This window comes from Myotis yumanensis, unplaced genomic scaffold, assembly GCF_028538775.1.
Source record: "Myotis yumanensis isolate MYYU_CA2020_CCGP unplaced genomic scaffold, mMyoYum1.0.hap1 SCAF_4, whole genome shotgun sequence".
In the NCBI taxonomy this organism is placed as follows: domain Eukaryota; kingdom Metazoa; phylum Chordata; class Mammalia; order Chiroptera; family Vespertilionidae; genus Myotis; species Myotis yumanensis.
Window position 1 is genome coordinate 79,371,925 of NW_027223755.1, and position 13,398 is coordinate 79,385,322.

General features: G+C 42.8%; 1 non-coding gene across 1 annotated transcript; it reads left to right on the forward strand.

Moving 5' to 3' along the window:
- The first annotated feature begins 11,899 nt into the window (after positions 1-11,899).
- Positions 11,900-12,044, forward strand: LOC139009709 (U4 spliceosomal RNA). The gene has a single exon (XR_011471413.1). It is a non-coding gene; the product is annotated as a U4 spliceosomal RNA (small nuclear RNA).
- The last annotated feature ends 1,354 nt before the right edge of the window (positions 12,045-13,398 follow it).

A 13,398-nucleotide genomic window follows, 5' to 3' on the forward strand; every position in this document is an offset into this window, starting at 1 on the left:
GAAATAGTTACACAAGTGTAGTAAGCTAAGTGTACAAGGATGCTAATTGCAGCATTGTTTGAAATAATGAAAAACTGGACACAACCCCTAATGCTCATCAGTATGGAACTAAGTCATTCATGGTATCAATGGAGAACTGAAGCTGTTAAATACAATGCAGAAGATATAACTGTTCTGAACACAAGAAGCGGTTTATAAGTGAACAAAGTAATGTGCAGGAGAGTACATATAGAAAAAGCACATTTTGAGAAAAAATATTTGTAAATTTTTATGTAGGTCTGGAAGGAAGTACACCAAATACTTGATGATGATTATTTTGAGGCCTGACAAGAGAGGTGTCTTAATTTGTTCAAAAAAATTTAGATTACTTAAATTTTTATGTGTATGTCTTCATTCTGAAATCAGAAAACTATTTTTTATTTTATTGATTTTTTACAGAGAGGAAGGGAGAGGGATAGACAAACATCAATGAGAGAGAAACATCAATCAGCTGCCTCCTGCACACCCCCCACGGGGGATGTGCCCGCAACCAAGGTACATGCCCTTGACCGGAATCGAACCTGGGACCCTTCAGTCCGCAGGCCGACGCTCTATCCACTGAGCCAAACCGGTTAGGGCATGTATTTATCATTTTTTAAAAAATAAATAATTATGTGTTCAAAGAGGATAAAGACAGAGGACGGGTTGTGCTCAGTGACAAGGAACAGAGGTAGGCACCAAGTGCCAGCTACTGCGGAGCCAACATATGTGGGTTCAAATCCAGATGGGCACTTAGAGGTTGGAAAGAGAGAGGTAGGAATAGAGATGGAGACGAGGTGAGATGAGAAAAACTGGAATCTCAGCAGAGTTGGAAGGAGAGGCTGGATTGGATGCAGTCAGGGCAGGAAGGGCTCAGACAAAGGCAGCCGCTTAAGGATGCTGTGAGCCTGGGCAACCCAGACCTTTTGTGAGATGTACAAGATTGAAGGCCTGCAAAGAGTTAAAATGTTTAAAAAGCTTAGACTATGCTGGAACTATACATCTCACATGAGGAGGGATGAGCACCCCCTGGGAAGTCAGCCTGGGCCCAGCCCTGCCTGCCTAACACCTGGTAAAACACCTGGATGTCCTCCCGGGGCCACCAAGCCACTTCCAACTCTGACTTTCCACCTTTTGAAACTCCAGCAAAGCAGGGAGGCCTAGGGCAGTATAGCCAGAGGTGAGAGTGTCCTGGAGCATTCAAGTCAAGAGGGTGACGGGAGCTGGGTGGGAGAGACCTTCATCGGGAGGGAACCCATTCAAATTAAAGGGGGGAGAAAAGTACCTCAGGAATAAAATGCTGCCTTATTTTTCACGGCCAGTTTTCCCTTTGGGATAATATTTCAGCTCTGAAGAGAGATTTCTATCAAAGGGTCATGTCAAAAAGACTTGGGAGCAATTTTGAAGAGCTCTCAATAGCCAAAGGATGGGATAATTTGAGCATCAAGATGGTTAAGAACTGGCCTGGCTGCTGTGGCTCAGTTGGTTGGAGGATTGTTTGATGCACCGAAGGGTCTCAGGTTCAATTCCTGGTCAGGGCACATACCTAGGTTTCAGGTTTGAGCCCCTGGTCGGGGTGTGTGCAGGAGGCAACTGATGTCTCTCTCTCACATCAGATGCTTCTCTGTCTCTCTCCCTCTCCCTTCCTCCCAATAAAACGTATCCTCAGGTGAGGATTTTTTTAAAAGGGTAAGAACTGCAGTAGGTTGGGAGACAAATATGGTTAAATTCATTAGTTCATAATGACAAAAATATTTCTCACCTTTGGAGGATGGCAGAGAATCAATTCATTATTTTAAGAACTGGTAAGTAAAGGGAAAGAATGAAGCATCTATTTAGCTTTATAAAGTCACTGGTGAAGGGAAGTTTCTGTTTATATAAATATTTTGGCTAGTGCATGAAGATAGAATTTTAGACTTGGAATATCACCATGAAGTAATGGATCCAGATATTAAGTTTCAGTAACAGCGATCATCACCTACACAGTACAAGAGACAACCAGACACGATGCGCTTCCTGATAGAAGAAAGCACCACCATCTATGAAGTGTTCTAGTCCCCCAAAAATTGAACTTAGAAATATGATCAAGCCCGTAGATGCCACTACCAGTTATAGGAAATAAAAAGGAGTGGGAAATGCATTGAACACCAGGGGATGCAATCAGCAAAATCAACACTAGGAAACGCCTCAAGGCAAACCTGGATTCTTCAACCAATATATTGCCAAGGAAAATAAAGGAATGGAGAAGGAACCTGTAGATTAAAAGAGACTAAAAAAGACATATTGCCCATTGCAATAGATGGACTTACAGATAGTCCTTGGGTTATGTCAGACTTGATGTACATTGTTTCATGGTTACGTCACCATCTCCCATCCTATATAATAAAAGGGTAATATGCAAATAGACCAAACGGCAGAACAACCAAACAACCAATCAAAGCATAATATGCTAATGATATGCTAAGGCAGCTCAACCGCTCGCTATGAAGTGCACTGACCACCAGAGGGCAGATGCTCTGACCTGTAGGTTAGCTTGCTGCTGGGGTCCAGCCAATGGGGACTGAGCAAGATGGGCTGGAAATGCCCTGAAGCCCTTCTGCAGTCCCTCCGCAGCCTGATCGTGCATTGATGGGGTCCCTCAGCCTGGCCTGCACCCTCTCGCAATCCAGGACCCTTTGGGGGATGTCGGAGAGCCAGTTTTGGCCTGATCGCACAGGCCACTCCCCTTGGGAGGGCACCAGATGCAGGGCTCATGGCTGGCAAGCGCTGTAGTGGCAGTGCGAGCCTCTTCCGATCAGGACTGATTGGGCATGAGCCCACAGCAGGCACCGTGGGGCCAGGATGAGCAGGAGTGGCAGGTAGGAGCTGCAAGTGGCGTTGGACTGTGGGTTTCGGCCTGATCCCTGCAGGCCACCCAGAGGGACCCCACCCATGCATGAATTCATACACCGGGCCTCTAGTTTATTTATAAAAAAAAAGTTCTGTCATTTCCATGTATGTACATATGTGCTTTATGTTTTTTTATTATTTATTTACCACAAGTAAAGGTCAGGAGTTGTTATCTTTCTTTTAAATTTTTTTTACTGTTTCACTTCATTACTGCTGTGTATGTGCTCCATGTGAGTGACATAGGTGCTTATGTAGGTGGGTTCCGACTTACAGTGAAAATTGCGTTATGTCGTGCCATAGGAACGGATCTCCGACGTAACCCAAGGACCTCCTGTATTGGATCCTAATTCAATCAAAAAAACTTTTAAAAGCTCAGTTCTTACATTTGTGAGATAATTGGGAATATGACCACTGACTGAATATTAGATGAAATTAAGGAATTATTATTAAACTTCTAGTGTAAAAATGTATTGTGGTTATGTGTTTTTCAGAGTCCTTTAAGAGATAACACTGAAATATTAATGGGATAAATTATATGAGGTCTGGGAGTCACTTCAAAATAAAATGAAAAGTGAGAAAGTGAAAGGGAAACAAATGAATGAGTTGATCATTGTCGTGGCTGATGAATGTTTGGTCTTCCCTTGGGTCTGTTTGAAATTTTCCACAATAAAAAGTGTTTGTGTGTGTGTGTTTTTAAGTTAGTGTGATGAGTCAAAAATTTTCCTCCTTTGAAAAAAATGCAGGGTGAAGCAAATGATTTGGGAAGCCCCTCCCAGCACACATAAATAAAAATAACCTTTTCTTTAACAAAAACCCCACAACCTAATACATACACACACACACACACACACACACACACACACACACACACACTAGAGGCCTGGTGCACGGATTCATGCACATTGAAAGGAAATTAATTAGAAGAAATATTTTAGAAGCCGGGGAGGGACCAGGGGAGAGCTCCAGGGCATGTCCTGCCCGCCTTGCCCAGTCCCCATCAGCAGGACCCCAGCAGCAAGCTAACCTACTGGTCAGAGTGTCTGCCCCCTGGTGGTCAGTGCACATCATAGCGACTGGTCAAACAGTCAAACGAACAGTTGGACACTTGGCACATTAGGCTTTTATTATATAGGATATGCATTATAGAAAGTTTTCAAATATTGAAAAGCAAAAATAAAATAAAACACCATATTCCTACCACCCAGAGGTTATCATTTAACAATTTATACTAATAAAAAGGTAATATGCTAATTAGACCAGGAGACCTTCCGGGAGAACTTCCAGAAGTCCTTCCGGACAAAGCCATGGTGGCAGGGCTGAGGCAGAGGTGGTTAGGGACAATCATGCCAGGAAGGGAGGGCAGTTGGGGGCGAGCAGGCTGGCAGGTAGAGTGGTTAGGGGCAATCAGGCAGGCAGGCAGGTGAGCAGTTAGGAGCCAGCGGTCCCGGATTGTGAGAGGGGTGTCTGACTGCTGGTTTAGGCCCGATCCCTGTGGGCCTCATATAATTTATCCCATTAATATTTCAGTGTTATCTCTTAAACTGGCAGTCGGATATCCCCTGAGGGGTCCCAGATTGGAGAGGATGCAGGCTGGGCTGAGGGACACCCTCCCCCTCCCCCGTGCAGCGGGCCACTCATCTATAATAAAAGTGTAATATGCAAATTGGCCGAACAGCAGAAGGTCTGGATGACCTTCCTGACAAAGCCAGGGCTGTGAGGGAAGCCCAGTCCCGGGTGCCAGAGGGAAGCCAGTGCTGGCAGCCAGGGTAAGGAAGACCTACTCTTGCATGAATTTTGTGCATCTGGCCTCTTAGTTTACTATATAACATTACAGAACTTTTTCTTCAAATATATATATATATATTTTAAATAACTTTTTAGTGATTTCCGAGAACGAGAGAGAGAGAGAAACATGAATGATGAGAGAGAATCTTTAATCAGCTGCCTCCTGCACGCCCCCTACTGGGGATTGAGCCCAAAACCGGGGCATGTGCCTGGACTAGAATCCAATCCGGGACCCTTCAGTCCACAGGCTGATGCTCTATTTACTGAGCCAAACCAGGTAGGGCTCTCAGAATATATTTTGAAAGCTGCTTTTCTCTGTTAATGGTCTCCATCTCCCCGTGCCAATAGATTTTCACCTTATCTAACACCTAGGTCATATATACATTTCTTTAATTGTGCCCCAAAGTGTCCTGGTGTCTTAGCTTAGGCTGCCATAACAAGATACCATAAACTGGGTGGCTTCCGCAACAGACATTTATTTCTCATAGCTCTGGAGACTGGGAAGTCCAAGGTTAAGGTGCTGGCTGATTCAGTTCCTAGCTTGTGGATGGCCACCTTCTCACTGTCTCCTCATATAGAGAGGGACAGGGACAGGGACAGGGAGAGAGCAGCACTAGTCTTTATTCCTCTTCTTAAGAGGACCCTAATCCCATGATGGGGCCCCCAACCTCATGACCTCATCTAAACCTAATCACCTCCCAAGGTCTCATTTCCAAATGCCATCATATTGGAGGTTAGGGCTTCATCATATGAATTTCAGACTAAGAGTTTATCCTGAACCATACAATGCATCTGGTTGTTATGTTTCTTCGTGCCTTCTAAATTGACACATTATCTTTTCTTCTTTTGTTCCCATAACTCAACTGGTGAAACAGACTGGACCAGTTATCCTGCAGATGTCACACTCCCTGCATATGCTTAGCTGCTTTCTCAAGGTGCCTCAATGGTTGACAAGTACCAGGAGTGGAGCCACTTGCTATTCAGACCCAGGCGGCCTAATGCATGCACCTTCAGGGTGGCAGCCCATTCTGAGGGTGCAGACCCAATGCCCCTCTGTTACCTCCAAACTGTCCCTAGAGTGCAGTGAGGAGCATGTTGGCTGAGGACTCATCCAGGCCACGCACTGGCTTTTGCCACCACCACCCCAGAGCAATTTTTGCCACCAAAAATGGCTGGGAGCCAGAAACTACAGGCCAGAAATTTAAAAAAATTTCCACTGACCCAGTGGTGACCTTATGCTGATTGTGCTTGACATTCCTGCCTAAAACCCAGGGATGGGTGGGACGGTGAAATGTACACATTCCAGAAATTTCAGGTTAATGAGGGGAAACCTTTTGGAAAAATTAGAAACTCTAAGGAAATTTTTAAATGTGTATATTATTTATTTTCCTGCTCATTCAGATATGAAGTCACTTTGCTCATTGAGTAACATAAAATGTATCCTTGCATTTGGGTCATAAAACTGTCATGGTTGGTCTACTTAGAGATATGGAAATCGAGAATAAAAATGGAGAATATTTCTCCCATTCCACCCTCTATTTTGACTTTGAGGTTGAGTGAGTGAAAAGATCTATGAAGAAAAGTTCCCCTTCTCTCCTTTGTATTTCTTTCTCTTTTTTTTTCCCACCTCAGTGGTTCTAAGGTAAGGGAAAGAAGACAGCTCCTGATAAGAACTTCTTACAGAGGCAAACCCTTTCACTCAGGGAGGGAAAAGCTCCTGGCAGGAGGGACAATTCACTTCTAGAATTCCCTACTGGGGTGGGGGTGGGAGTAATCCACCTCCTTTCCGATAACAGAGGTAGAAAGCTGCCCACCCAACCTTGGCATCTTCACTCATTGCTCTGAAAGAGACCTGCCCCCAGCCCACCCTTGCTTGTGGTGGAAGGAGGATTTCCCTTCTGCTGTTCTAAAGGAGAGATGGGGCCTCTGCAAAGAAGAGGCATTGTGCCTGTCCACCAACGGCCCACCCCTCATTGCACCTTAGAGGGGGAGACCGCTTGGGCCTTACAGTATATGGGGTGGGGAGGGTACAAGAGGACAGCAGAGAGGCCAGCCATTGCTCCTGGAGTGCAGATGAGGGAGCAGCATAAAACCACAGACTGGGTGTAGGGAGCGGCTATGGGGTTAAGCCTGGGACTGACCTGCTGGCAAAGCCACAAACAAGTCCCATCTTAGAGGGCACAGTCCTCTTAGCATAATTAGGTTTGACCTTATGATGCTCCCTAGATCTTACCTGAGTAGCTAATGGGCTGAGGGAGGTGCAGCAAGTGCTGCCAAAACAAGTGAAACTCACAAGAACAGTGTAACTATGGTGACCACTACCTTGTTTACCTCTGGCTGTAAAATAAAGGCTCAGCTTGCTGTCTGGATCTCTCTCTGTGTGGCCTCAGTCAGGCACAGGAAGATCCACCTAGCCCCAGCTTATTCTCTTTGTCTGTCTTTTCTTCATCCTTCGATGCCCGCCCTCCCTCAGGCTTGCGAACCCTTGGCTGAGCTGGCTCGGCACAGTGGGCAAGCTGGGGGAGGATGAAAGAGGTGTGGCAGTAGAAGCACCCTGCCAAGCAGGCAAGCAACCCCGTCCCTCCCAGAAGGGTGAGTGAGCCCAGATGGCCAGAAAGTGACCTAGAAATACTCCGCGTCCTAGTCAGTGGACATGAGTCCCTGATCCTGGTGGTATTGCAGCTTAAGAGGAGACTCTACTACCCAGGTGATGTGCTAACTGGTAGTTAGAGCATGGTTCTCAACCAGGTGATTTTGCCCTCCAGGGGACATCTGGCAGATTATTATTATTTTCAAAATATATTTTATTGATTTTTTTACAGAGAGGAAGGGAGAGGGATAGAGAGTTAGAAACATCGATGAGAGAGAAACATTGATCAGGTGCCTCCTACACACCTCCCACTGGGGATGTGCCCGCAATCAAGGCACATGCCCCTGAGCGGAATCGAACCTGGGACCCTTCAGTCTGCAGGCCGACGCTCTATCCACTGAGCCAAACCAGTCAGGGCACATCTGGCAGATTATTAGTTGTCACAACTGAGGATGCATTTGCTCCTGGCAACTAACAGGTAAAGGCCAGAGATGCTGCTACACACCCTACAATACATAAGACAGCCCCGCTACAACAAAGAAGCACCCGATCTGAAATGTCCAGAGTGTTGAGGTGGAGAAACCTTGAGTCTTGAGATTGAGAAACCCTAAGTTAGAGTATCTTAACATGCAGCACATGGTAACCTTAGATTCCTATTGTAAAAACTAACAGCTTTATTCAACCCACAAATTTTTGTGTATTTGTTTTCAAGTGTGCCACCTTTTAAGTCAGACTGGGTGGGGATAGAAAATTATACAAAACCTTTCTTAAGTTCCAACCTTCATCACTTGTTAGCACTTTAAGTTTGTATTATCTTATGGTAACAACTGCTTATTGACCTCTAATGGGTGCACAATGGAAGCTCTGAAATCACATTGCTATTTTTTCAAATCAGTTTCTTTTTTGTTTTTTAATATATTTTTATTGATTTCGGAGAGGAAGGGAGAGGGAGAGAGAGCTAGAGACAGAAACATCAATGATGAGAGAGAATCATTGATCAGCTGCCTCCTGCACGCCCCCTACTGGGGATTGAGCCTGCAACCGGGCCATGTGCCCTTGACCAGAATCAAACCTGGGACCCTTGAGTTCGCAGGCCGATGCTCTATCCACTGAGCCAAACCAGCTAGGGCTGAAATCAGTTTTTCAGAGGTATACTTTACATACAATGAAATGTACTTATTTTAAATCTACAGTTTGATGAGTTTTAACTCCTCTGTATACCTGCATTCATAAGTTTTTTAAACTAAGTTTAGGTTTATGGAGTTACGGTTATAAATGTGGAATTTAAAGTCGACCAGATCTGGGTTCAAATTCCAGCTCTGCCATCTATCAATCCTCGTTTTTTTCAGCAAATTGGATTAATAATATCCACCAAAGGGGTTATCCTGATGATAAAAACTATGATACACAAACTATTTAGCACAGAACATGCCTGACATATGGTGAAGTACTTCCTCGGTGGTAATAATAATCGTGACTATTAGTGTTCTCACCATTTCATGATACATTTGGCTAATTTCATCTGTATCTACATGTCTTCCCAGGATGAGCACACCTTCTCCAAGGTTACAATATGCATTTATGCACATATGATTCCCAAACCAGTATTTCCAGCATCAACCTCTCTCCTGGAATCCAGAAGAGCAGGCCTATTTTCCCTGGGCCCACCTCAAGACATGTCCACAACTGTACTCGCGATCTTCCTTCCAGCCCTGCACCGTGTCTTAGACTCCCATCTCAGTCCATGGCATCACACCCAGTCTCCGAGGCAGAAATCTCTCCGTCAAAATACCTGGTTCCTTTCTCACTCACACACACCCTTTATTCATTAGGGTGTTGGATCTACTGCTTCAAAACAAACCCAAACATCAGTGGTTCAACCTAAATGGAAGGTTATTTTTTGCTCATGTTAAGTGTTTAAACATAAGCAGTCCATAGCAGCTCTGGAGGCTCCAGGATATCTGGGGCCAGGCTCTTTCTCTTTGGTTGCTCTGCATTTCAAGTGTGTTGCCCTTGTTCCACGAGGCCTGAGTGGCTTACTACTGGGCCCACTTTTCATGCAGCAGTATGGCACTTGCTTACAATGCAACAGGCACTGCGCTTAATCCTCATACTACCTAAGAGGCAGTGGTTGTATTAGGTTCACCCATGTAAAATTGCCATTTTTGTTGGTCAAATGTGGTAGAATATTGGCAATTTCATATAATTCAACCTAGTAGTATCTCTACTTTACAGACAAGAACTCTGATGCACAGAGAAGTCAATAACTTGCCCAAAGTCACACAGCAAGTGAACAGTGGAGAAGGAATTAAAATCCACAGCCTCCCTGGAAGCTGGGCCTATGGAATATTCTTCAATCGTGAAGTTTGGTTCCTCTGTGCCCAATGCACTCATAACCTAATTGAAGGGCAATTACACTGGAAAGCGAGATAGAAGTTCAAGAGAGAAACAACAACAGTTTAATATAGCTATGGAAAAATGTCATAAGGCCATCTATGATTTTCTCCCCCAACTGAGTGGAAAGACAAGACATTCTTTTTTTAGAAGTTGAGGAGACAGCAATGGCCCCAAACTGGGGTGACCTGGAAATTTCCCCCAGAAGAGGGGAGATTGCAACTGAGTCTTTTTTTAAAAAAAAAAATATTTTTACATATATTTTTTATTGATTTCAGAGAGGAAGAGGAAGATAAAAACATCAGTAATAAGAGAGAATCATTGATCGGCTGCCTTCTGCATGCTCCACACTGGGGATCGAGCCCACAACCTGGGCATGTGCCCTGACAGGAAATCGAATCCTGACCTCCTGGTTCATAGGTTGATGCTCAACCACTGAGCCATTCGGGCCGGGTGCAGCTGAGTCTTGATAGCAGAGGTTTAGTTTCGCGGTGGTGGTGGGAGGAATGTCTAGTGGTAATAATCTCAGTCTATGCTATTTAACAAGCCCTTGAGATGTTACCTATGAAAACTTGGGTCTCTGTCCTTATTTGGTTGTGCATATACATGCGTGTGTGTATGAATATACACAGTTTACTACTATAGTGTACCTGTGGATTTCTTCCTCTGCTCCACATTTCTCACTTTTTGTCTATGTGTCTGGGTATGTCTTTCTGTGTGTCCATCTGTCTTTCTGTGTCTTGGCATTTGTTTCTCTCTCTCTTTCCCCCTCCCTTTTTTTATTTCACTATCATATACTCTCTCTTCATCTGTCTCACTCTGTCTTTGCTATACCATGTATAACTAGCCCCACGTAAATCCTAAGTACAGTGTATATCTTTTACTATTTATTGTACATATTAAATAGTTTGATGCACCCTGCCGCAATTTAAAATGCAAAGGAACAGAATATTCCATCACCCCACATAAATCTCTTTTCTATTTTATTTCTCCTTCCCCTTGGCCTTTTATTTAATTAATTCATTTTAATTAATGTATAAATTAGACATGTACATTATTTTAAAAGTCAAGCATGGCCGAAACCGGTTTGGCTCAGTGGATAGAGCGTCGGCTTGCGGACTGAAAGGTCCCAGGTTCGATTCCGGTCAAGGGCATGAACCTGGGTTGCGGGCACATCTCCAGTAGGAGATGTGTAGGAGGCAGCTGATTGATGTTTCTCTTTCATCGATGTTTCTAACTCTCTATCTCTCTCCCTTCCTCTCTGTAAAAAATCAATAAAATATATTTTAATAAATAAATAAATAAATAAATGTCAAGCATGAAAAGCCTAGTTATGAAGCAAAGCATCCCACCTTATTACACTCTTGACCCACTGCTTAAATTTAATGTTTCCAAGTTTTCTAGTATGTACCTCCTAGTTTCTAAATAATATGCTTGTACAGCTATTTCTTGATTTTGTTTTTCAGGTTTAGATGTGATGTATTAAAACAGAAAGTGAGGATTTAATTCTGATACCTCTGCCCCCATACACAGCTCTTCCCCTTCCCCATTCTCCCAATACAGTTATATTCTAATTTTTGGACACAGCAGAATTCAGTATTTATAATATTATTACATAAATGTTATTTAAAGCTGAGAGACTATGATTAGACTTTCTTTCTTGGAGTTTTCTTTTCCTGAAGTTAATTGTTTCAAGTTTTTGTCTAGTTTTCTAGGTACCTATCAGGAATTCAATCCCCTCAGATGATCAATCGGCCTAATTTTTTTCTTGGCGATATCTGTGCTGCAGCCCTTTACCCTTCTATTACAGTCTTCTAAAAGCTCACTGTAGGCTGCCACATAGCTGTCGTCTCCCCCACTCCTGTTCCTGAGTTCCATGCTTCCTCTTTCTTGGGTTATTCAATTGTATATACGTACCACATTTTGTCTATCCGCTATTCATCAATGGATAATTGGATTGCTTCCACCTTTTGGCTATTGTGTATAATGCTGCTATGAATATGATTGTACACATTTTTTACAAACTTTTATCTGATCTTTTTGTTCACTCCCAACTGCATTCCACTTTCAGGGATGCCTGGTATCTCTAACATCTAAGCCTTTTTGAGGTTCTGTGATGACAATCAACTTTCTACTGGACTTTCCTGTTGCTGGCTTATGTCTTAGCTTTTTTTTTTGGCCTGCTGTAAATCTGCTTTTTAACCTCAAAACATTTTGTTATACAGCTTTGCCCAGTGGCAGTATCATAGCCAATGAGGTTTATCTGAGGCGCGATTATTGCTAATTGAAAAAAACAATTTGTTTTCTCCTTTCTATGTCCATGATGGTTTACATCTTAAAAGAAAATATTTTCTTATCATTTTATTGTGATTTCACGAGGGAGAAGAAGTAAATGCCAGTGTACCTCCATACTTAAAATCTCTAAATTGTGTTACTTCTGAGTGATATGATTTCTGATTCTTCCCCCTTGCTGCCAAATGGCTTTCAATTCTTAAAAATGTTATTTCTTCAGTGTAAAAATATATGTGATAATGAGAAACAGTTTGGCAGGTCCTCAAAAAGTTAAACAGCGTTACCATATCATCCAGTAATTTCACTCCCAGGCATATGCCCAAGAGAATTATAAACATACTAGAGGCCAGTGCACGAATTCATGCACATTGAAAGGAAATTAATTAGAAGAAATATTTTAGAGGCTGGGGAGGGACTGCGGGAGGTTGGCTCCAGGGTGTGTCTGAACCGTCTTGCCCAGTCCCCATTGGCAGGACCCCAGCAGCAAGCTAACCTACCGGTTGGGGAGTCTGCCCCCTGGTGGTCAGTGTGCATCATAGCGAATGGTTGAATGGTCAAACAAACAGTTGGACACTTAGCATATTAGGCTTTTATTATATAGGATGTTTACACACAAAAATATATATACATACAGCTTTGGTCATAATAGCCAAATTTAAATGTTTATTGGTAGATGGACAGATAAACAAAATGTAGTATATTTATACAATGAAATATTATTCAGCCATAAAAATAAAGTACTGATAAATACAACATGGATTAGCCTTGAAAACATTATGCTAAGTGATAGAAGACTCTTATGCTAAGAGAGTTAGAAAAGATCACATATTATATGATTCCTTTTATATGATATATACAGAATTTGCAAATCTATAGAGATAGAATGTAGTCAAGTAGATTAGTGGTTGCTAGGGAATGGGAAATGGGGAATGACTGCTAGTGGGTACTGAGTTTCTTTTGGTGAGGAAAATGTTCTGGACTTAGATGGTGATTGATGATGGTTGCATAACCTTGTGAATATACTAGAAACCACTCAACTGTATACTTTAAGATGGTGAGTTTGTGGAATTTATATTATATCTCAATTTTTTAAATGTATGTGGTTAGGAATTAGGAGTGAAAAATAGGACAAAAATTTAAAGTAAGTGACATAAAACTTCAATAGTACATCAAATTCTCTTATGGTCATGGATTGTAGAGAGGCAGAATGTGAAGGTCAAGATAGATGTTATATCTATACTTTAGAGGCTAAACCTCTGTAGCTCACACAGTATTTAGCCACATACAACTATGATTGGCCATGATGGTGAGAAAGGAAGATGATCTGGTAGGCAGCAGAAGAAAAAGGTGGCAAGACCACAAAGAGAAATGAAAAACCTAGGAATCTGGTCTCAGCTCCATCCTGTGGGTCTCTTGTTCTCATCTGTAAA